At 44.5% G+C, this 25,984-nt stretch overlaps 1 protein-coding gene across 6 annotated transcripts in view; it reads right to left on the bottom strand.

Annotated features, from left to right (window-relative positions):
* A2ML1 (alpha-2-macroglobulin like 1) overlaps positions 1-25,984 on the bottom strand; it is an 82,106-nt gene extending 56,122 nt beyond the window's left edge. For 3 of the 6 annotated variants that reach the window (XM_034785961.1, XM_034785942.1, XM_034785988.1), the window contains exon 1: positions 23,946-25,864. The gene's annotated coding sequence lies outside the window, so the exon portion shown is untranslated. The other 3 variants (XM_034785971.1, XM_034785951.1, XM_034785980.1) reach the window with 3 other exon arrangements.

Below are 25,984 nucleotides of genomic sequence, written 5' to 3'. Positions count from 1 at the left end.
GAAGAGCTGAGAAAGAAAACAAAAGAAATTAGCTGTTGCCACCAGCTAATCAAACAACATAGGCACAAACCTCTTTGGACACAAAAATCCAAATCCTGTTCTTAAAGGTAAATTTTCTTAAAAACAAAAGAAAGGAAAATACATCTGGAACTTAGGCTTTTGCTAGATTTTAAAAGAACAATTCCAAAAATTAGCTTCCTTGGGGGGTTCATCTTAAAGGTTACAGGCAAACAAAAGCCTGTAGGTTAGGGGTTAGTACAGAAGAGATCCGCAAGCCAAAATAAAGACATAAACCTGATCACGTTTAGCTAAACATTCCCTATCCAAATGATTTAGAATCATAAAATATCGGGGTTGGAAGGGACCTCAGAAGGTCATCTAGTCCTATCACCTGCTCAAAGCAGGACCAATCCCCAAATCACCCCCTCTAGGATTGAGCTCACAACCTTAGGTTTAGCAGGCCAATGCTCAAATCACTGAGCTATCCTAGGTATGGAAGATACTTTTTCATACCTGGTTCAAACCTTACACAGCATTTCTGCTTATAGCATTGCTGCTCCGTGTCCCTGCAGCCCAGAGAACGACAGACAAAGGGAAGTTTTTCCCAATTTTAAAAAGTTCTAGCCTTCCCATTGGCTCGTTTGGTCAGGTGCCCACTCCCTTTTTTCTTATGTATGCAGGGAGGTAAGGCAAGCAGAAAACAGCTACCAAGAGGAATTGTACAGCTAACTGGCTGACCATAAAAGGGAGCTATCCCCCCTTCATTTATCACAGGGGCTTCACAGGTCTGCCAGTACCAGAGGAGAAGTGCTTGGCCTCAACAGTACCCTTGGAGACAGAGGACCTTGACAAGGACCTGGTCTTATTCAGAGCTGGCTTCTTAGAGATAGAATCCATGCTCCTCTTTTGGGAGTCTTCCCAGCATCTTCAAAGACTTCCCTTTCTTAGGGGAAGGATGCCCCGACACATACTGGGCACTGGATCTGTCCGGAGACCCTCTCCCATATATATCTGTATCTCCTGATCTGCTCAGAGGGTGATTGCAGGGAACATTCCATAGCAAACAGTCTGAGCTTTATCTCCCTGGTCTTCCTAGCCCTGGACTTATGGACCAAACAGAAGGAACACTTCCGGGATATGTGGCACTCCCCTAGCCAATGGGGACACTTAAACTGTCTTGCTTACCAGTATAGCCTCCTGGCAAGAGAGGCAACATTTGAAGCCTGGCAACCCAGGCATACTCTGCCAGGAGAAGACAAGTTTCCCAGGGGAAAAGGGAGGGAAAACAGTCCTCTTGCTTATTACTAAACACTGAATGGTAACCTACAACTACACATTAACTTTGAAGAAAGAGAAAAGGCTGAGTATGCTCTAGGCCAGGGATCAACAACCTTTGGCACACGGCCCATCAGGGAAATCCACTGACGGGACGGTTTGTTTACCTGCAGCGTCCACAGGTTTGGCCCATCACAGCTCCCAGTGGCCACGGTTCACCATTCCAGGCCAATGGAGGCTGTGGGAAGCAGCGCGGACTGAGGGATGTGCTGGCCGCCACTTCCCGCAGCCCCCATTGGCCTGGAACGGCGAACCGCAGCCAGTGGGAGCTGTGATGGGCCGAACCTGCGGACGCTGCAGGTAAACAAACCGTCCTGGCCAGCCAATGGATTTTCCTGATGGGCCACGTGCCAAAGGTTGCCAATCCCTGGTCTAGACGGACGTAGGCTTCCATCTTGGGCTAAGGTGGTAGAAAAGGAACTAAGGGTGGTTTTCCAGCACACTCCTATTTAGCCTTGGTGTCTGCCACGAGGAGGAATAGAGTGCACACATGGGCTGGACTGTTAGCTAGATATCTCTGATCGAGGGCTCAAGAGGCGCATGTGCACCTGATGTGGAGCACCCATAGGGACACTACTCAAAGAAGAACAAACCATTTGCCAGTAGAACTGTAGAGGCAGTTACTTTGCTGCCTCCTCCACTGGCTCCTCCTCCCTGTTTTTCCCACATGCCAATAGGCTACATGCACAGCTCTTGGTGCATGGCATTGGGAGGAGTTTCTTGGTGGTACTAGGGAGCATGTCCTTTCATAGACTAGCTGAGTGCCACAGAAGCAGGAAAACTATGCCTGAGCCTGCAGCCCTGGACATAGAGGGGTTCCTGTGACTGGATAGCATTACAGACTACCATGGGGGCAGGGCGTGAATGCAGGTGGCTTCTAGGAGACACCTGTTGCTTTACCAGGATAATTGGATTTATTTTATGATCTAACGATGGAGTGAGGCCCATGCAGATTTCCTTATCCCTGCTGTTCCTTTTCTTTGCTTCAGCATGCTTCCTGACTAGCCTGGACTTACCTGCCCCAAACAGCCTTTTTATCCCATTGCTCTTTGGACATGCCCCTCTCATGGAGCAGGTCTTGCTCTGCTTCTTGCCCTGTTCATCTAATACTTTCCTTCTCTCCACATGCACATATAGACTACCTGTTGTTCAGAGTCCTCTTTGTAGTTCCCATCATCTCAACCAGTGATCTCTGTATCTCCAGCTACTCACCTCTCTGCTCAGCTAGCACTGCCCTCCTGGCTGTCCCATTGCCTTAACTCTGCCCCCTTGTACAGGTGCTTTACAATACAGCCTTTAAATACAAGACCACATCCTATTTCTCAAGTAACACTGTATCCCAGACAATTTTTTTTTTTTTTTTTTTTTTTACAATTAGAGATATAAATTGCTGCTTTCTACCCCCACTCATTTCAGCTACAAGACTGTTTGGAGGAGGGAGTCAAAATAATTTATTTTTTAATACTCTGTGCTCAAAGACAACAGACCTGTCTTTGCTTCAGTTTTCCAGGGAATAAAAAAAATCACCTTTGGGCAGTAATCAAGCCTGGAAAATTTCTGCCCACAAGTAACACTTGTTAAGTTCTGAGTGACTGGAAACATTCCCTTCAGTCTAACGTATTTATATGGTCTCTCCCTGCCTCACTGGAATATCTGAGCACATCAATCTTTTAATGTATTTATCCTCATTGCACCCATGGGAGGAAGGAGGACTATGGGAAGAACTGTGGCACAGATATACTAAGTGACTTGCCAAAGGTCACACAGGAACTGTGCAGCAACGCAGGGAATTGAACCTGAATATCCAGTGTCCTAGCCTGGCACTGACTATCCTTCCTCTTCCCCTTGTATGCGAGGTTTTCTCCCTAAAGCTGTACAAGCCAGGATGGGCTACACTAAGCCCTGAAAAAGTAATTGGATTAAGCTGCAATATCTTACAAGCCTATAGTGCTACAAATAGCTACTTTATTCCAATAGAAAGGGGAGAGTCCCAATTTTTCAGTGGGACACTAAGGCGAGATCTACATTAGAAACTTTTGCCAGTAACATAATGTTGCGTAGGGATAAGATTCTTCATGACATTTTATATTAGCAAAAAGCCCTAGTCTAGACAGTTGTACAGGCAAAACTGTCCTTTTGCAACATAGCTTATTTAATTCAGGGAACTGGTGTAAGCTATATGGGCAAAGGCACTCTTTTGGCAGTATAAGCTGTGTCTGTATTGGGGAATTTGCCAGTATAGCTATACTTTGTAGACATAGCCTAAGTACTTGCTTCTAGTGCTGGAGTCATAAGAAACTGGACCTTAAAACTACAGCATTATTAGGTGTCAAAAAGCTAATTTAGAGTTGCCTACAATTTTCAGATATAATTTTCCTCTCCTTCTGATTGTTGTACAGTTGGATTTGAAATACATGGCTGGAAAACACTATATAATACAGGGGTGGCCAAACATTTTGGCCTGAGGGCCACATCTGGTTTCTGAAACTGTATGAAGGCTGGGTAGGGAAGCCTGGCCCCCGCCCCTTATCAACCCCCTCCCACTTCCTGCCCCCTGACTGCCCTCCTCAGAGCCCCCGATCCATCCAACCCCCCCTGCTCCTTGTCCCCTGACTGCCCCGCCCCCTGACAGGCCGCCCGGGACTCCCATGCCTATCCCCATTCCCTGTTCCCCATCCCTGGTGGCACCAGTGAGCTAAGGCTGTGGGGGAGGGGGAACAGCAGGGGAGGGGCCGGGAGCTAGCCTCCCCGGCCGGGAGCTCAAGGGCCGGGCAGGAGGGTCCCGTGGGCCGGACGTGGCCCACAGGCCGCAGTTTGCCCACCTCTGATATAATAGCTAAGTATTATTACTACTTGAGGGCAAAAATAAAAAAAACAGTAGGAGAAAAAATGTTAAACTTCCCACAAACATTTTGAAAACTGATTTTATGTAGCATATCCAGAATATAAGGCCTTACAGTGGAATCCACTGGGTACCTTAACTATAGGCAGTGCTACCTGCCCCTGTAGGTAGCCACTAAGAGAAAAGGCTTTAATAAAAATATAATTTTAGCTCCTGGTGCACATATCTAACTTTACTCACATGTGTAGTCCCAATGGAACTATTTATGTGAGTGAAGTTACATGCCTGCATAAGTGTTTGCAGGATCAGGACCTATATTTCCAATATTTTGATTTTTTTGCATACAGCAGTTTTGTAACATTCAAACCAGACAACCTACCAGTAAAGGCATCTTTTAAAATATTCAACACTTATAATTTAGTTCATTCTACATTTTAACCTAGACTTGCAATGACATACATTTTCAAATTATCCTCAACCTGATTTACACTAATGATTCAAAACAAAATAAACAAACAAGTGATTTAAATCACTCCACCCTGCCTGGTTGTGACTATTGGTCACTACTTAAATATACATGTTAAATGACACTTCTTCTTGCCACCTATGTTTGTAGGGACACTGATATCAAAGTCACTTTGGAACTCATATCATTTTAGATAATTAAAAATAAAGCACTTTACACATCTAGTTTCATTAACCCTCTCTCTCCCCTCCAACCCACAAAAATAACGGATTCAATATGTCACAAACCAACATCTTTGCGTATGTTATTAATATCACTCAGATTATTATGGTGAAAGAATTTGAAAAAACAAATATTTTTAATGGCATTTCTCTCAGTCTGGAAAATGAAATTCAATGAAATCAGTTTCATTTTGGTTTACAGCCAATTTTACTTAGTATTTCTCTGTGCTGCAATGTTTAGCTAGCTCAAGCTGCTGGGGGGTTTTGTTTGTTTTTTAATCACTAGGAAACTTTCTAATGGATTTGGGGGTTTTCTTAGTTTTGGACTTCAAGTTTTGATTGATTTAAAGGCCTTTCTAAAAAACAAAAACAAAAAATGTGTGTTCATATGAGATACCAAAGCCCCCTCTCCTTTTTCTTTAATTCCATATGTAGGCCTCAAATTACAGTTTTTAAAATGTCTCCTTCACAAGAATAAGGAGGCAACAGCTTCAGAAAATGCCTGAATGAGGAAAAACAGATTTTATTGGATACCAGCAGGGGGAGACAGAGCCTCAGAAAAACAATCATCCTTTCATTGTAGTGAAGATATTTGGACAAAATCCTCCATAGTGTAACAGCACTGGAATCAACTGATTTACTCCAGGGATAAATTTAGCCCATTGAGATGTGGCAGTCTGAGTCTTGTTTCTATCCCATATGCTATATTAAACACAATGACAAAAGTAGAGATGAAGGCACAGGTTTTCAGAATGACCTCTGATTTGGGGTACCTCTGCTTTTGAATGCCTAACCTGGGATGGCCGTAGGCCTGATTTCCAGAGGTGCTAAGCATCCTTTGTTCCAACTGCTATTAATGGATACTCAGCATCTCCAACAAAATCAGGTTGTGGGTGTCTCGAGTTGGGGACCCACAATTAGAGACAACAGTAGAAAATGGGTTCACTTGTTTCAGCTCTGCAGACATGGTGCAAATACTAGTTAAAGTGACAGCAAGTGCTTTTAATAGACTTTATCTGGGGGAATAAATATGGTGCTTTTAGGACGGGAAGATAAGTGCATCGTATTACACCTCCATCCTAACCAGCAGTGATACCCCTGCCTAAGTGCTGGGGAGGAAAGATTTACGCAGCCATAAAGCAGCAGGTAATGGGCGGAGGGGGGGGGGGGAGAGGGGATGTTTCCTTGTCTGGAAGGCAGGGGCTGGTTTTTGAACAGCAGGGAAGTTTGGTGATAAGGAGACCCCCACCATTAGTGACTAGCTGAGGAAGGTGTGGAGGGGGAGAAGATTCTAAAAATGAGGACGGGAATAATGGAAGAGTGAGACTTGCTGTGGGCAGGAATCTCATCTCTTCCTCAAAAAGAAGAACAGGAGTACTTGTGGCACCTTAGAGACTAACAAAACCTGTCATCTCTTCCTGCTGATCAAAAGCTTCCCCCACTCCGTATTAGCACCCCTTGCCTCCAAACCAGCCTGTTTCACTGAGTCACTGCCTGTGGAACTGCTCTGGCTCCTAAGGGTGACATCTATTCAATGACACTTACAAAAACCTGTAATTAAAAGACAACTAAACTCCTTCAGGCAACTGAAGCAAAACACACACACACACACGCATGCCAGTGTGAAGGGAAATTACGACCGCCTCAATTCCACATGAACAAAACAATGCACCACAGTGTGTTGAGTTCAAAGAGGCACAGAATACAAAGAGATTAAACATGAGCCACTCAGACTAAGGGAAAGAGATGGAAATATAATTAAAAGGAGATGGCTGGGGTGATGTAATTTTGCAGTTTGGCTGCTTGTAAAATAGACTCAACTCTCTCTCCAGGCACACTAGAGAATCCAGGGGCCTAATCCTATGAGGTGCTGAGCACTTTCATTTCCCTTTTAAGACAGCAGGCATTGAGAGCTCACAGCATCTTGCAGGATCGACTCCCTCCTCTCGCCCAGGGCAGTATCCAGAAAATCTGTTCCCAACCCAGCTGCAAGCTCTCCTGTCCCAGCTGGGCAAGAAAACGCTTCAATCCCACAGGGGGAGAATAGAGCAGTAGTTCTCAACAAGAGCCCAGGACCCCCTGGGGGGCCACAAGCAGGTTTCAGGGGGTCCACCAAAATAAACCAGAGAGGGGCCAGTGTTAGATTCACTAGGTCCCAGGGCAGAAAGCCAAAGCATGAGCCCCACCCCCTGGGACTGAAGCCCAAGCAATTCCCCTGCTTGCTACCCCCTAATGCCAGCCCTGGTTTTAATCTACTGGATCTGCAGAAAGACAGTTGTTATGGCACAGGTGGGCTGTGGAATTTTTATAGCATGTTGGGGGTGAGGGGGCTCAGAAAGAGGTTGAGAACCCCTGGAAGAGAGAACATGTACAGAGCTGGTGTGGATGTTTGTGGGGTGAGTTAGGAGAGCAGTAAACAGAAAGTTCCCTCTTAAACAGGAAGGGAATGTGATGTGCCCCAACACACATTGGCATAAAGCAGGAGATGTCTGCATTCCCCAGGGACTCAAGCTCTCATCCCCTCAGACTCCTTATGCTCTTAGACAGACTTGTAAAAAACTTGAACTGTAAAATTAAGATTGTGACCCCTTGATGCCAACTGGCAGAGGGCACAGGGGGAGCACAGGGATTTATGGGGATCCACTAGGTCAGATTTACACATAATAGCTCACCAAAGGGTGGCATGTGAGGTCTCTGCTCATTAGGCGACATACCTCTGAAATGTTCCTTTCAGGCAGGAGGTAACAGACTATCTCCCTGTCAAGCCATTTGGGTATTGTGTATTATCTGCCTCACATTGTCTGCCTGTTTGCATACAGAGCCAGATATGAATTAAGAGATTGAAAAATCTACAAGAAAAGAAATCTAAAAGATGAAACAAACAGCAGGGAGTGTCCTGTCTATGAATAAAGACAAGGGATTGTCTATCTTGGGGTGTAATTAAACACATGGACTCCTTCAACTGGGAGGCAATCTGACCGCATACTTGCCTCATGAAACAAGTATCACAGCCAACTTGTCTGCAAAACACTTCAAGGATTTTGGGTAAGCGATATTCTATGAGATATGATATCTTGTTAATTAACTCTAGGCGCTACAATGTGCATTAGGACTTTGTTTTACTTGTAACCATTTGTTTCCAATACTTCCAGTAGCTACTACTCGAATCTCTATCTTTGTTAAATAAACTCATACTTGATTTCACTGAAAAACATATCCAAATGCTGCATCGGTGATCTGAGGCATAACTAGTGAGCTGGGGTGTACTGTTCCTTTGGAAGCAGCAAATCACTGAATAAGGAGTGTCTAGGAGACCAGGAGCTGGGCACTACAAGGACATGCTCGAAGGGCTCGTGTGTTGGTGTGTGCCCATTGCTAACCTGTAGAGTGACAGTAGGGCCTATGACGCCTAGAGCAGAATGCTTGTGGTGCCCGTGGCTGGTGGAGTTGGGAGCTGACCCGTGGCAGGCAAGGACAAGGCTTCCTCCCGCTATAGGTAGGTGGCAGCGAGGTGCCTCACAACCCTGGGTGCCACCAGGAAGCATCACAGGGGTAATGCTGACCTACCTTCCGAGGTCAGAGAGAGTGAGGTACTTCATTGCTTTAGAGATCCTCAGCTCGATGGTGCTACTGAAGGTCAAATTACATAGCTTCTGTGAGGAGACTGACAGGGAACAAATTCAAGTCATTTGGAAGAGTGAGATCAGTAACACAGAGCCCAGCTCTGCTCAGGGCTGGATTAAGACCACCAGAGACTAATGACTATCACTCCCCTTGACCAGCTGTGCATCGGGGAAGGTGCAGTGGCAGGCCTTTTTCTTGCAGCTATGCCCCTTTATTGCAAACATCAGGGAGTGCAGGAACAGAAAAAGTGATTGATCTTCTGAGGCACTGTGTGTGTGGCAGGCAGCGCTCCGCCTAGGACCCTAACCTGCCTTTAAAATACCACTTTGCCTCTCTCCCTTGGTTTCCACCCACAGATAGCAAAGTGCTTCACAAACACTGGGGAGTTAAGGGTCACAGAACCCTGGGAGGGGCACAGCCATAGTTTCTCCAGCTATAAAATTGCAAGACTGAGGCACAGGATGACATGTGACTTGCATCAGCTCACACAGTAAGTCAGTGACAGGGCCAGGAAAAGAATGCAGAGATCCAAGTCTTGTGGCACTTCCCTCTAGCCACTAAACCACCATGCCTTTCCTAAACACACACCTGATTTATTCTCTAGAATATTAACAAGCAAACCCTCCAAAGGGCTGAGAGGTTTGGTTCACAGGACCATTGCAACAGAGCGCCCTGTTAGCAGTAGCGTAGCTAGTGGGGTGCAGGGGAAGCAGCCGCTTCCCCTCATCACATTTTTCAAAAGCGGCGCCTGAGCAGGGCAGGCCACCCTAAAAGGGCCCCGCAGCTGTCCACCCCTCCCCTAGCTCACTTCCCCCTCCTCTCCTCCCCTGAACGCTCCGCTCCCCTGCTCCTCCCCCTCCCCTGCTTCCTGCGAATCAGATGTTCGTGGGAAGTCTGAAAACAAGCAGGGGCAGGCCGGCAGCAGCAGGTAAGCTGGGGCGGGGGGGAACGCGAGGAGGAGGGCTCCAGGGAGGTGCGGCGCGGCCCAGTCCAGCCCTGGCTGAGCGGCTCCAGTCCCGGCTGGCCCCAGAGGCACCGGCTCGGCTCGGGACCCGGGGCACCGGCCCTGGCTGAGCGCACTGGCCCTGGCAGCTCCGGCCCGCCTCGGGCCCCAGGGCACTGGCCCGGTCCCGGCAGTTCCGGCCCAGCTCAGGCCCCGGGGCGCTGACCCCGGTGGCTCCGGCCGAGCGCGACAGCCTGTCCCGGCCCTGGCGGTTCCAGCCCGGCTCAGCCCCGGCAGCTCCAGCCGAGCGCACCAGCCCGGTCCCGGCCCTGGCCGAGCAGCACCGGCCGAGCACCCCCAGCCCCAGCAGCTCCGGCCCGGCTCGGCTTGGGCCCCGGCCCAGTCCCAGCCCTGGCCGAGCGGTGCCGGCCAAGCACCCCCGGCCCCAGCCCGGCTCGGGCCCCAGGGCGGCGGCCCCGGTTCCCGGAACGCGGCCGGAGCCGTGCAGCTCTCCCCCCACCTCTGCCATGAGCCCTCCGGCCTCCCCGAAGGCTGTGCCTGCTGCTCCGCCAGGGGAGCCGCCAGCCCCAGCTAGCCCTCACCGCCAGCCCGCCCCCGGCCCCCTCCCCTCGGACCGAGCCCCTCCGAGGGGGGGGGGCGGGCGGCGGGCGCAGCATGGCCACAGCGTGGCTGGAGGAGCCGGGGGGGGGGGGCGCGGTGCGGCTGGAGGAGCCAGTGGTGGAGGGGGGGCGCGGAGCAGCCGGAGAAGGAGCCAAGGGGGAGCGTGGCCAGAGGAGGAGCACCTTTTTTAGGTTTGCTCCCCCTGCACTTAGGACCTGGCTACGCCACTGCCTGTTAGGGTTGCTGTTATAGCAACTAACATCACCGCAGGGAGAGTGGGGCAGAACTGGCAACAGGCATCTCTCCTGGTCAAACCTGTTTCAGAGCATTGCAAGAAAACGAACCCAGCAGAAAAATTAGTTGTAAAAAACCCAAACTGCATCAAAGAGCAAGAGCAGTGGAACAAAGTAGGGAGTGGCCATAATTGCTTCTCCTGAAGGAAGTTCTACTTAGCACCTTTCACAGCCCAATATGACCAACTAGACACTCACAAGGTCGGTATTATCCCCACATTACAGCAGAGGGAAACAAAGGCAGGGTGTTAAGAAAGACTTGGCCAAGATTTCATAAGGCAGCTGCAGATCATGAAAGACAACACTGCTATTCTGACTCCATAATCCCTGTTCTAACTAACAGACAATACTGCCTCATGGTAGCTATCAAAACAGACAAGTAAAAATGGAGATATACCTATCTCATAGAACTGGAAGAGACCCTGACAGGTCACTGAGTCCAGTCCCCTGCCTTCACTAGCAGGACCAAGTACTGATTTTGCCCCAGATCCCTAAGTGGCCCCCTCAAGGATTGAACTCACAACCCTGGGTTTAGCATGCCAATGCTCAAACCACTGAGCTATCCCTCCCCCAAATCCGGCAGCCAAGGTGTTGGGGGGGAAAGTGACCCAGGGAAGCAGCCAAGGTGACAGAACAAAAGGTGCTGGAGGAAAAGTGATCCAGAGAAACAAAGGGCAGTGGTTAAAGCACAACTGTCTACATATCTCATACACAGCTGGGAATGCAGGCCAACCAAATCAAGAGGTTTTCCAAAGCTTGTGCTAACAAGATTACCTTCTCCACTCCATTATGCTAAGAAGTTTTGTTTATAACAATGGCTCCACTGGGCAGATTCAGGAGTGCAGCAGAACTGTTTATACCAGGGCTTCTCAAATATTATAGCATGGGCCACAGTGTGTAGTTCCCTTACCGACCAAGGGAAGAACACAAAGGAACACAAGTAAGATGGGGCAGATGACACTCATTTATACTAACAGTGTAGCTGAGTGGCTCTTGTACTGCAGCGGACCAGTTCCTTGTGGGAGTTGGCAGAATGAAAATTTGAGAACCAAGTAGAAAGGAAAGGGTGGAGAGATCACAAGGGAATCTCTCCCTGTTAGGAAGCCATGGTCTCTCTCTTTTCCTCAGCATTGATGTAGTATTCTAACCTCCCGCACTTCAGTTCATTCCATTTTGGCAGTGGACCTAGACAGCTCCATTTCACTTTACTAGCTGCTCACTGCTGCTGCATTCAGGCTTCACATTCCTACAAGGGAATGCTTAATGTCTAAACAACAAACCTGGTTTTCACTAGAAAAAGGACAATAGGCCTTTTGGGGAATTCATTTGAATACCAAAGAGTGGCTGTCAATAGCCACTGCATAAATATGAATAAGTCACTGTGATTTGGAAAGGGTGGGGAGGCAGGCAGCTGAAACAAAATTGCAGAGAGCAAGTAAGGCTAATGGGTAGGAACAGGAAAAGAATGGGGAAAGTCCCAGAGAAATTCAAAGGAAGCTGCATAGCCACTCTGCTATGGTGGCAGCCATCCTTAATAGTGGTATTTGAGGGTGTTGTTGTGGGTATATGTTCCAACACAAACAACTGCAGCTTGCTGATACTGGTATAGTGACTCTGCATAATATTAATCAAATTCCTAGCTTCCACTGACATTTAACACACAAAGACCAAGAATAAGAGGCACAAATAACCCTGGAAATCAAAGTTCTACAGCAGCAGGGTGTGATTGTTATAGCGAGGTGGGTGCAGAAGCCACTGTCTCAAGGGAAAAAAATCATCTTGATATGTATTGCAAAAAGTTTTTTGGTTAAGTCAGAGAGCTAGCTACAGATTTCACTACACAGATTCCTTATTAATACATCCTGACAACATCTCAAGGCTAACATGAGAGAAAAAAACAGGAGTACTTGTGGCACCTTAGAGACTAACAAATGTATTAGAGCATAAGCTTTCGTGGGCCCATGAAAGCTTATGCTCTAATAAATTTGTGAGTCTCTAAGGTGCCACAAGTACTCCCGTTCTTTTTGCGGATACAGACTAACACGGCTGCTACTCTGAAACATGAGAGAAAAGATTATTCTCCCCTCCCTCCCTCACCCTCCCCCCCAAACAAGTTCATTCACTGAGTTGAAACTAGTCAGTACTTGGAGGGGATATCTAAGGCAATGGTTTTCAACCTTTTTTCATTTGCAGACCCCTAAACATTTTCAAATAGAAGTGCAGACCCCTTTGGAAATCTTAGACCACAAGTTGAAAACCACTGATCTAAGGGATAGCCACATAATGAAATAGGTTACTGATTCAATAAGTTTTTGTAGATACAGACTAACACAGCTACCCCCTGATACTTGATTCAATAAGGGGAACTCTTTCTCAAATCAGTGTTAAGTGGTAATTCTGGTGCTAAGGGCACTGTACAATTGGAGCAGCCATTATTGGATGAATTATAACACACAGCCCTTCACTCAGAGATCCTATGATATTTTTCTCTAGAACCTTGTCTTCACTAGAAAAATGTTGTATTCTTCCCACACGTCAGCTAGTACATGTACATGATTCTATCTTAATGTTAAAGGCCCAAGCATATTGATAGCGCTACTGTATAATTTAAGTGATTCTATTTGTGCGCAAATCTGCTAATAATTTTTTTAATTGTTTAGTTGTGTAATGCCCTGATAGTACAAAATCCTGTGGATGGACATTCAATATATATAATCAATGAATGAAACAGCCTATTTTTGGGACAGAATGTGTGATCCACAGATCTCAAAGTACTTCACATGGGCTGTCAAGTAATGACTAGGGCTGTCAAGCGATTAATCACAATTAATCGTGATTAATCACAATTAATCATACGATTAATCCTGCCATTAAATAAGAGAATACCATTTATTTATTTGTGTATGTTTTCTAAATTTTCAAATATATTTATTTTAATTACAATTAGATTTATTTTGATTACAAATGTTTTCACTGTAAAAAACAAAATAAATAGTATTTTTCAATTCACCTAATACAAGAACTGTAGTACAATCTCTTTATGATGAAAGTGGAACTTACAAATGTAGAATTATGTACAATAAAAATGTGCATTCAAAAATAAAACAATGTAAAACTTTAGAGCCTACAAGTCCTTGTTCAGCCAATCGCTCAGACAAACAAGTTTGTTTACATTTGCAGGAGATAATACTGTCTGCTTCTTGTTTACAATGTCACTTGAAAGTAAGAACAGGCGTTTGCATGGCACTGTTGTAAGCCAGTGTCACAAGGTATTTTCATGCCAGATGCGCTAAAGATTCATATGTCCCTTAATGCTTCAACCACTATTCCAAAGGACATGCATCCATGCTGATGACGGGTTCTGCTTGATAACAATCCAAAGCAGTGCAGACCGACGCATGTTCATTTTCATTATCTGAGTCAGATACCTCCAGCAGACGGTTGATTTTCTTTTTGGTGGTTCGGGTTCTGTAGTTTCTGCATCGGAGTGTTGCTCTTTTAAGACTTCTGAAAGCATGCTCCATACCTCATTCCTCTCAGATTTCGGAAGGCACTTCAGATTCTTAAATCTTGGGTCGAGTGCTGTAGCTATTTTTAGAAATTTCACATTGGTATCTTCTTTCATTGCAAATTTGACAAAATGCAAAGTGTTCTTAAAATGAACATGTGCTGGGTCATCATCTGAGACTGCTATAACATGAAATACATGGCAGAATGCGGGTAAAACAGAGCAGGGGATATACAATTTCCCCCCAAATAATTCAGTCACAAATTTAATTCACGCATTATTTTTTTAACGAGCATCATCAGCATGAAAGCATGTCCTCTGGAATGATGGCCAAAGCATGAAGAGGCATATGAATCTTTAGCGCATCTGACAAGTAAATATCCTGCAACACCAGCTACAACAGTGCCATGCAAATGCCTGTGCTCACTTTCAGGTGACATTGTAATTAAGATGTGAGCAGCATTATCTCCCGTAAACATAAAAAAAATGTGTTTCTCTTAGCGATTGGCTGAATAAGAAGTAGGATTGAGTGAATTTATAGGTTCTAAAGTTTTACACTGTTCTGTTTGAGTGCAGTTATGTAACAAAAAACCCTAAATTTGTAAGTTGCACTTTCATGATAGAGAGATTGCACTACAGTACTTGTATGAGGTGAATTGAAAAATACGTTGTCATTTTTACAGTGCAAATATTTGTACTCAAATATATAAAGTGAGCACTGTACATTTTGTATTCTGTGTTGTAATTGAAATCAATATATTTGAAAATGAAGAAAAACATCCAAAAATATTTAATATATTTGAACTGGTATTCTTTTAACAGTACGATTAATTGCGATTAATTTTTTTAATCGCAATTAATTTCAGTTAATCGCGTGAGTTAACTGCGATTGACAGCCTTAGTAATTACCCCCCATTTACACAAGGGGAAACTGAGGCATGAAGGTATCAAACTATTTGAGATCATACAGCAAATCAGTGGCAGAGCTAGGAATAGAGCTTAAATGTCTTGGTTCCTTGCCGGATGCCCCTTGCTTCGGACCATGCGGCTCATCATGCATGGAGCAATATGATGGTAGTTTTCTTGGTACAAACCTCATCCAGAAAAAGTCAACAAGCCGTATGAAATCATAGCAGCTCATAACCACAACAGCGTAAAGCAATCCCAGATTATACACACAACAGGCAAGTGACCTAAATGCTGACCAAACACAGACCCCCGGGTAAAAGGACCTCCAGGGACCACTGTGTCTTTCAAATTTCAACACAAAGGATCATGTGGAAAGAGAATTGTGGACCATTGTGCAGTACAGAAAGGAGTGAAAGAATTCACCTAGAATGGTGACTTACTGATTAGCCAGTTTCAGCACCTAGGATTTTGTTTTGAATAGCTGATCAAATTGCTGGGGCACTGCAGTCAGCTCCCTTCTTCAGCATATTTTTATGTTCTGTTACCCAGCCCATAACAAAGCTCTGCAAAAACATTTCAGTATGATGATTTCTATCAAACCATGCACACATTTGGACCTAGTAGGCTTCTGAAAGTCTAGATGGCAGCAGTCTGCCTCCACTTCCCATCTATACTTGACTAGGGAGCTTGTAACAATTCCTCTCAAGATGTGGACCTCATAACACAGTTTGGTGTGCCTTGGTGATCCCCAGATTGAACTAGTGCAAAGTGCTTCATATGTAGGACTACAGTTGAACTGACATCCCAGAGCAGATGAGTGGTCTATCACATCCTGTGCACTGTCAGGTAGTAGCTAGTACCGAATGCTAGAGGGAGTAAAACGCACACAATGAACTATTATGGAATTATATGCCCCTAAGGAAAATTTCTTCATGACCCCAGGCAGTTAGGGATTGCTTATGCCCAGAACCATTAGAGTTTATATCCTTTAGATATTTGTTTCCTATCTAAAACAACTGTAGATGTTCTTATTCATATAAGGCCTAATCCTTTATTGAGTCCTGTTAAGTTCTTGGCCTCAGCCTGAATTGTATTTTGAAACTTTAACTACTTTAACACTGCATTTTACCTTCTTACTTAGTAGTGCTTTTTGCATGAAATGTATTCCATTGGTGCTCCCTAAACTGTGCCAGCTTCAGCCTGGTCGGATGCAGGTAGTTAGTTTTAACCTAAAAAGCCCTTTTTGTGCTTTAGGTCCTGAACAGACACCACCTCTCTCTCTCAGAACATTCTAGGACAGCTGCCGTCAGCTATGGCACTTGAGTTTGGCTCTAGTTTTGCATATCCAGAAGTTCTCAGCAAAGGGGTACAACATTGAATTTTGTCAATCCTTATAGTACTTTGCAAAGCCTTCTGCAGTCTTTGCCCTGGCTCTTAAAGAGGGATGTGAAACTGAAGTCCTTTGCTTCTATCAGGAAGAAAGAGTTCATTGACTCTGTGTCAATTTAGATTTCTTATAAAGATTGAAACAAATTTACAGCACACACTTCTAAAACTTTCCGAAGGCAAATTATAAAGTAAGCATTAGTCAAAATTTACTTTTCTTCTTATATATTGTATTTTACTAATATCTTGCAGTTCCCTACCATGGTGAAATGTTCAGAATATGCATGTTCTATATCTCACGTTCTTTTTTTAACACACATTCCTAACTATCACATGAAATAGATATTGGAACAAATATATGGCTACCTAGGACATCACTGTTGTAAGTATTTTATTGTGGTTGCTTGGAACTTCATAGCAACAGTTGGGGTAAAACTCAGAACCTCCTACTCCAAAAGCACAGTCTCTAATTTAACCATTTAAAGAATTTCCATTTGGTGTCAGCAATACATGACCTGACACACAGCTGAGCAGTTCTGACTGGTGCACACACTCTCTGCCGTAGGTCATTACAATATGTTTTGTATTATAGTTTTATTGATTTTCCTTTTAAAACTCGCTATAATAAACATTTTTTTTTGTTTTTTTTTTTTTGTTTCTTTTAAGTCACTTGTTTTATTATCTGCATTTATAGCAAAGATCTGATAAAACTGAAAACCTGCAGTTTGGTTTCTAACGCATTTGGGAAAGTAAATTCATCACAACCCTACCCTATGCCCACTCCATAAAGTGTTTTGGCATCCTTCAAAATGAAAGGTGCTGGGGAAATACAAATTCTCCATCCTGTATCTTTAAAATATCTTGGAGTTAGTAACAGGTTTCTGTCTTCACTGTACCAGTGCTATGAGGTCAGCACATTTCTGATGTCAGCTGACGCTTCAAGAAATTAATCACAAGACAGAGGAAGAGAACAATACGTTTGCAGAGAAACAGCTACTGAAAAGAACCTCACACTTCTGTGAGTTACAATTCACAACACTTTAATTTAGTTTTTCCATGTAACAAAGGCAGCATCATTGTGGCTGCTATCATCTCATCTCAAACTCTGGCTGTCGTCCCACACCTATGCAGTTCTGTTCTCTCATCCCTTCATCATCGAGAGGGTAATGGAGAGAGAAAAGTGTTCCCGTAAAGGGGAAAGGAAGATCTCTTGCCGCTTCACAATGCCTAGAGAAATAAACCACAGAAAATCAGTCTCCTTCATGAGAATATACAATCAGAAATTCAAGCAGGCATCACAAAAACTACCACCACCAATTGGCAGTCTTGGTAGACATGCCAAGAACTAAATAGGCCATGGAGACCGAAACTTCCCTCTTGACCTTAAGGAAGGTCCCTCCAGTTCAGGGGATGAGGTGCAGTGGAGGCTGTGTGCCCTGAGAGAGAAGTCTGACCACTGATGCCTGTGTGTTACCTGTCCTGTGGATAGAGGATTTCAATCTCTGGGGCTGCTGATCCAGCACCTTTCACCAGTATTACATTCCTGCAGACATATTCCATATGGAGAGAAATGTAAAAAGTCTAGCAGGGTCAAACTGCAACCTCTCTCTCCCCAGCTCTCCCACTGACAAAGCCTCAGAATCTGCCACATGGAAGACAAATATTTCTGGCATTCAGGGTGGGGTACAAAGCCTCATACAGCAGACTGTGATTTTGGGCTACTGCTCCCATGTGCTGCCCCACAGATGGGCGGGGAAGGTCATTAGAATGCTGGTGTGGGTTCTATCATCCTTGTGTTTATCAGATGGATGGGGCCGTATGGTGTTCTCACTCCCCTGAAGAAACTTAAGCAATTCATCTTGAGTGTCTTCCTAAAGCATCTAGAGTATATTGAAACTTGTGTGCATAACATACAACAGCAGCAAAATGCCAATACCTATAGGAGAGAGCGGAGACTGACTGACACACAGTATTCCACACCAAAGTGGTGACGAAGAAAAACTTTGCACAAGGATGCCAGGGGAAATCATATTCTTATAAAAATTGCAATGAAGTCTTTAAGGTTTAGACAGACCCACAGTTGTCTTCCCATCGCCCACCACAAACACACTGCCATCACTAACCATCTTGTCCTCTACCCCACAACTGCATTAAAGCACTGAAAAGTGGAGCTAGTACATATATATACATACACACACACACGCACCAGTACTACCCACTCCCCTCTCTCTGCTGAAGTTTTAGGTCTCTGGGTTCATGGAGCTGTGCTCCACAGCACTTCCTGTTTACTTATCTAGGTAATAAGAATATGAATAATATGCACTTCTACAGCTCCTCCCTTCCAAGAATCTAAGTGCTTTACAGACATTAATGCATTAAGCCTCACAACATCCCCATGAGGGAAGTCAGTATGCTCAATTTCCCCCCATGCTTCTTTTGTGAATAATGGAGGAAGCCTGCGTGGTGAAATTGAATGAATTCCTCAAGGTAACAGCAAGTTTGTGGCAAGGGCAGGAATAGAACCCAGGATTTCTAACTCTCAGTCCAAGTGATTTAACCATAATAGCATCCTTCTTGTCAAACGCGAATTACCGCACCATTTACCAAAGACTCCACCATATAATACAAAGAGTTCATATGATGGACTCAGAACTAAAAATCCCTCTGAACACTAACGATACAAAATTTTTTATGTTACCATAAAACAGTATCTATTATCAACTAGATTCTAGTTTGCTGCCCAACCACAAAATATAGGCCATCTCATACTACCCTAGTTTAACCCAAGGATTTAACATTGCTACATAAATGCAGTGTATCTGTAAATGAAACAACAGTACAGGACCAGAGTAAAAAATAACGAAAAAATAATTGGAGGTCAGAAAGCAGCTGCCATTTTCTGTAGCAGTTTTATCTATTAGTGCTCTGCAAATTCAAAGAAAAATTTTTGTAGTGAGCCCCAAAACAGAACTTCCCCATGCCATCAGCTATTATGCTGAGCATGGTATAAATATGCAGGCAGACGGAGTAAAGACTGGACCCCAACACTACCTCTTTCCCTTTGTGGAATGAATCTGGGTGTTCACGGGGGGGGGGGGGGGGGGAGAAGAGAGTCTAAATGACAGTATTTGAAAGGGTATCCCTAGACTAGTGTAAAAGGTGTCTTTTTAAAACATTAGCTAAAATATTTTAAAACTCTAGAGTAGACCAGGCAAGCTGTATTTTAATAGGTGTTAAAACCCCTCCTGGGAATTGCCCTCAACCAGCTAGCATGTTAAAATACAACTTGCCCATTCTACAGACATTTGAAAATGTTATTTTAAACATTTTAGCTAACATTAAAATAAAGAAAAACACCTTTAATCTTAGTCTAGCCAAGCCCTAGAACTAAAATTCATTTGTAGGTAGGTTTTGGCTAGGTACCCGTGCAGTCTAATCCCCCCCCTCCTCGATCTCAACTCTCAACAGCAGAGGGCTTTCTGCAGTCAGCCATTCTTTTAATAAGACATATACACAACCACACCAGGAAGCTATAAAAAGCCAGCCACAAAGGATGCAGTTATTCAAGGCAGGCAGCACTTTCAACTTCCCCCTCCTTCTGTTTCTCTTCCTCCCTTATCACCTACTAAACAGCAGGTCTGATCCTCTCCCAGCAATATCAATGAATGCAGGATTGGAACCAGACTAGATGAAACCTTTTATTTTACAGGCAAAATTACTGCCTTCCAAAAACGCAGCCATGTTCCCCTCCCCCTTCCCACTCTGCTCCCTACAGGAGAGAAATTCCAGAGACTGGGAATGGGCAATGAAGTGACAAAATCATCGCTCTCCCACCCCCAGGCACTTTGCTCTTAGGAACAGTGCTACAGCAAAGAGAAACCTCTGCATATCCTAGTGATGCTATTTCTGTCTTTTCCTATTCAGCAACTTGCCACCAAATCAGAAATGGACAATACCACCAAATAGACATAGGGGACGAAACCCACTGATATCTTTTTACAAAACCCTCTTCTGAGCAAATGTTCAATCTACTGAGCCTCCTCCATACTGTTCCTCTCTGTCACTGTCATTTATATACTTTGGCAACACTTGCATTGCTTGTCATGCCATTAAAGAGTTTCAATTTGCTATCAAACTGTCCCCACCCCCTCTCTGTCACCCCACCCAGCCCCTGCACTTTTTATCTGACATTCTGTAGAGGAGAGGGGAAAAAAAGAGTGTTTCTGAAGAGAACAAAAGGAAAATGGAGAAATACCCTGACAATGCCCTGCCTCAGCACAATGTAAATGCCACTCTTTGTCCCAGCCTAATCCATGCTGGCAGGGCGGGGGAATGGGGAGGGTTGCTGAAGCACCTCCCTCCCCCCCTCCCCCATGAAAAGAAATACAAGCCATTCCACTCCCATCTTGGATCTCTTTACGTGGGGGGGGGGGGGTTGCAGTAAACACAGGGCGCACTGCTCTGTGCTGCATCTGGTGGGGAAAGCAGACTAGATAGATGTTGACATGCAAAAAGGGAGAAAAACATTAATCTAATCCCCACTTTTCTTGCATTTCAGAAGCCTTTGCTGAATACCTAAAATGGCTACCTCAAGCCTTGCCTTTGTGAACAAGGCTCACATTTCTATACCCCTACCTCCCCAATTCAACTACCAAGAGCAGCTGGAGATGCCTTATGAGTAGGACCCTACCAATTCATGGCCGTGAAAAACACGTCACGGACTGTGAAATCTGGTCTTTTGTGTACTTTTACCCTATACTATACAGATTTCATGGAGACTAGCATTTCACAAACTGGGAGTCCCGACCCAAAAGAGGGGGGTCGTGGTATTGCCACCCTTATTTCTGACCTGCCTTCAGAGCTGGATGGTCGGAGAGCAGCAGTTGCTGGCTAGAAGCCCAGCCCTGAAGGCAATGCCCCACCAGCAGCAGTGCAGAAGTAAGGGTGGCAATACTATACTATGCCATGCCATCTTTATTTATCTGCTGGTGGTGGTGGTGCTGACTTCAGAGCTGGGCTCCCAGCCAGCAGCCACTGCTCTCCAGCAGCCCAGCTCTGAAGGCAGCACTGGTGCTAGCAGCAGCACAGAAATAAGGATGGCAATACCGTAACCCACCTACAATAACCTTCTGACACCCCCCCGCCCTTGCAATCTCCTTTTGGGCCAGGACCCCTACAGTTACACCACACTGAAATTTCTGATTTAAATATCTGAAATCATGACATTTACGATTTTTAAAATCCTATGACTGTAAATTTGACCAAAATGGACCATGAATTTGGTAGGGCCCTGGTTATGAGCAATGACCTCGGGTCAAATCCTGCTTACTTCCCAAGAAGCAGGGACGGGGGGGATGGGGCAGTAGTCCTGGGGGGCCTTCAGGGGACGGGGGGGTTGGATGGGATAGGAGTCCTGGGGGTAGGGCGTCAGAGGGCTAGAGGCGGATGGGTGGGGCGGGCCACGCCCCCCTCCGCTAACCATCCCTCAATACAATTTCCAAAACCCGATGTGGCCCTCAGGCCAAAAAGTTTGCCCACCCCTGTGCTAAAGACTTGCTGCTGTAAGGCACGCAGTGTATCTATCCACTCTTTGTCGGCAGCAGAGAGCTCTTCTGGAGAGAAAATAAAACCACCCCCAACAAGGGGCAGTAACTTCGACACTCTCCCGCCAACAAAGCGCTGTCCACACCAGTGCTTTTCGTCAGTAAAACTTTTGTTGGTCAGAGGTGTGTTTTTTTCACACCCGAGTGACAAAAGTTTTACCAACAAAAGTGCAATGTAGACATAACCTTAGACCCTGCTTTGCATGGCCAATGAATAGGTAGTTTCCAGTATCTTTCGCTTCTGTCTTCCATGAAGACCACACAATATCCTTTTCACCGTATTTCTAGTGTGTCCATCACATACAGTATTCTAAGTATCATATGCAGTAATTAACATTTGCATATTGATATGGGAGTGGATTTTATAATGGCTTCTGCTCTTAGCCTCTTCCTAGTTCAATAGCTTTTTGCTTACCATGTTGGGTTTGTTTTTGTTGCTGTATTAATTCCTTGTATTCGGTTATTATATAAAACTTTGATATTCTATATAACAAGTATAATCAGGAGGTTTTTTTAAATGAATTCCATCACTGATTATTAAATATTATTTTGAAGCCTTTCGCATTTCACCTTGTAAGCAACTTAGCTTTTTGCACTTCACTTACCAACTTGACTTACTCAACTAGATCACAACAAGGTGGGTGAGGCAGTATGTTTTATTGGACCAACTTCTGTTGGTGGAAGGGACAAGCTTTCAAGCTACATGGAGCTCTTTCTGAGGTCTGGGGAAGGTAACCACAGTTTTCAAGTTAAATACAAGGTTGGACAAACTGTTACACATAAGGATTTGGCAAATGTTGTAGGAGACCACTTAAAATAAAGTGGGCAATTAACACCTCTGCAGTCATAGGACAAAGGAAGGTAGTAGGCAGCAAGGTATGTTAGAAAGAGTCATAAAAGCAGTGTTTCTATTATGTCCATGGTTTTTGTGTGTCCAGCAGAGTTACAAATTTACCTTCCCAGGCTCATCTTTTGAAGATGCTTTGCAGGTTTCCTTTGAGGAGAGGACTCATATCCTAGGACCAACATGGCTACAACAACACTGAACCTGATGGATTAGTTTCACTTTATATTCACATGCACCAGTACAATAGTAGAGGGGACAGTATAAGTCCCAAGAAGACTTTTATTAATTAATTATTATTATTAAAGTATCATAGAAAACATTTCTATTCACATTAGATTTTGAAAAATGTTTTTCTAAGGAAATAATGCACTGAACTGACTAGTACACCTACCACTGCTCTCTACTGGCTGGACTCAGAATGGCTTAACTGTGTGTCAACCTCTTTGCTGCTAATGGCATATCCTTCCGTTCAAGCGGCTGAGCCCTGTGCATTTACTGAAAGAGGATCTCCGCTGTTGCTGTGAAATTTTGAGTGGCCACGGTGTGCAGCAAAGTGACAACTGTGGCGTCCTAGGCGGCACTGACTAGCATGAACTATAAAACTAAGATATTCAGCTAGTTGCCTGCTACACAATATATAGTTAATGCTCCCCACATACACTAAATGGATGAAAACCTGTCAGAATACGACGAGAGCACTTGAGATTAAACAGGTGACTGTTTTTAACGTACAAAGGAAAGTATTTGGGGGGAGGAAATGTTAAATATATTTATCAAGTGGTGTTTGCTACTATAGATTAATACTCAAAAATTCCAGAAAGGATTATATATTCATATAAGGTGAATAGCACACAGAGTAGCTAAACATATTGGCTATGAGTCTTGTGGCTTCAGGGCTGATCACTGGCTGGGGGTCAGGAAGAAATTTTCTTCCCATTTGACAACACGTAGTATTATGGAGGCTTATGTCTCCCTCAGATATCCAAGTGTTAGCCCAGGGGTTCTCAAACTGGGGGTCGGGACCCCTCAGGGGGTCGCAAGGTTATTATATAGGGGGTCGTGAGCTGTTGGCCTCCACCCCAAACCCTGCTTTGCCTCCAGCATTTATAATGGTGTTAAATATATAAACAAGTGTTTTTAATTTATGGGGAGGGGTCGCACTCAGAGGCTTGCTATGTGAAAGGGGTCACCAGTACAGTAGTTTGAGAACCACTGTGTTAGCCCATGTCAGAGGCAGCTGGAAGTGGGATGCTGAACGTCAGATGACACTAGTCGAGAAGGGCCAAGGTGTCCATTCTACTATGACAATTCCTATGATGGGTAAGAATTGAGTAAAATCACACTCACCATTTAAAGTGACAGTTCAAGGACTCTGCCTCTCTCCTCTGTCCCCCTTACTTCAGTTAACATTTTGCAATCCATCTCTCCTTGAATTGTAGGTTTCGCAGGTCCCAGCCACATTAGTTCCTTCTTCTGCTACTGCCACCTACCAGTTTTATTATTCTGTTGCAGCAGAAGGGCATATAGAAGAAGTTCTTGTTCAGCACTCACATAATTACACAATTGGGATCCCTTTGTCTAAGGTGCCAAGGCTTATTCAAGTTTCTCCAACATTCTCCCCTCACCCAACACCCTTTGCAAAGCACTGGACACAAGCAAGATTAATATCAGGCTTTGAAAGCCATTCCAGCAACAAGGCAGGGGTGGGAGAGTAGAGGATTGAGACATTAGCTTCAGTGAACTGCAATAGCGTTTCTCTTCTACGCTTCCCACCAAAGCCTGTTTATAAACACTATAGGACTTAACATTTTCTACCACCAAGAAAACTTTGAAGAAATGTGTTAGCTGTGGGTCTGAGCTGCAAAGTCTGGAGGCAAGTTCAGATCTGGTTAACTTAAGGGCAACGGGGGGGGGGGGGGGGAGAGGAGGAGGAAGAATATTACAAATCCGCAGATCTTTCCCCAAAACAGAAGACACCCAGCCACATGCCTGAAAGTGTTACACTGTCTTACAGCAGCTGATTCACAAAAATATACACAAATAAAGGAATAGGCCTGCCCAGTGGTGAGACGAGAGAAGTGGGTGTGTCTGAAAGGAAAAAGCATTGGAAATGTGAGTATAACAGGTCTGTACAATTATCTTGCATGTAAAATTAAAGGCACAAATTCTATACTCTGTTATACCCTTGAAAATCTGGTCATTTCACTGATATTTCAGATTAGCATAACAAAGCAAAATTTGGCTCTATCTAAAATTATTCCCCCCCCCCCCCATATCTTGTTTTGAGTATTGCTGCTCACACAAGCTGAATACACAAGCACTCTTCTTTTCTAGAGCATAGAGGAAACAAATTGAGAAGGTCACAAGCAGAATTTTTTTAATGCCTACAAAGATCAGAGTTATTCACATATACAAAAGATCTTCAAAAGAAGGGCAGGCATACCCAGAAATAAATTATATGAGGGAGCACTTGTAAGCCAGCCTGAAGTGTCATACTTGCCCTGCTTAGAAACTCCCTCCCATACCCACTTCACATCTTTGCCTCCACCTATAGAACAAGGAATCGCCTACCCCACAAAGGATTTGGGAGGCTAAACTGTCAACATCTGCAAAGTGCTTTGAGATCAGTGGATGGGAGGTACCACAGAAGGGCAAATTATTTATTGGTGCTTGGATATTATAGTTAGGAGGATCATTAGAAATGCCTGAAACAGATAGTCCAAAGGTTATTCTATTTAGCAGAGGTATTCTCCCATTTGCCACTTCCCCCATATCTGCAAAATTTTAACCCTAATCCAACCTTTTTAATACTAGTTTTCCATACCTTTCAACTGCTAATTGATGCTGTTAAACTTTGTGCTCACCGTGCACCTGGGGAAGCACCATAACCCTGTGAAAACTTAAGCCAGAATAGCATATTGGAAGGAAAAAGTAGAGATACACACAGAGGATGGTCGCATTTGTGCAGTTAGACATCATCCCTTCAATCATTCTGACACAGCAATGGTATTTAACCCACCCTCACAGTGGCTCACCTGAGCACATTAAGGGAGAAACCCTGAAAAATTTCTTAAAATCTAGCTTGTACACAGGAGGGGGAGGGGAGGAAAGTAGGATTTGCTCTCTAAGCCTCAATACTGAAGACATCCTTTGAGAAGCTTCATCAAACTAGGGGGTGGATGGGGGGAAATGGGAAGGAAGAAAGGCAAACACGTGAGGGTTAAAAAAAAAAAAAAGAAAGAAAAGAAAAAGAGCAGAAAGAGTGAATTTACCTGCCAACAGGTCGGTTTTGGATGCCACCAAACTGCTGCGTTTACTGTTTTACCAGCTTGCATTACTGGGGAGAAAAGTTTAGGAAGGAACATTCTCAAGGACTTTTCATAAGC

The sequence above is a fragment of the Trachemys scripta genome, chromosome 1 (assembly GCF_013100865.1).
Source record: "Trachemys scripta elegans isolate TJP31775 chromosome 1, CAS_Tse_1.0, whole genome shotgun sequence".
Classification (NCBI taxonomy): domain Eukaryota; kingdom Metazoa; phylum Chordata; order Testudines; family Emydidae; genus Trachemys; species Trachemys scripta.
Note: the sequence above shows the minus strand (reverse complement) of the source record. Positions and strands in the feature narration are given on the sequence as shown.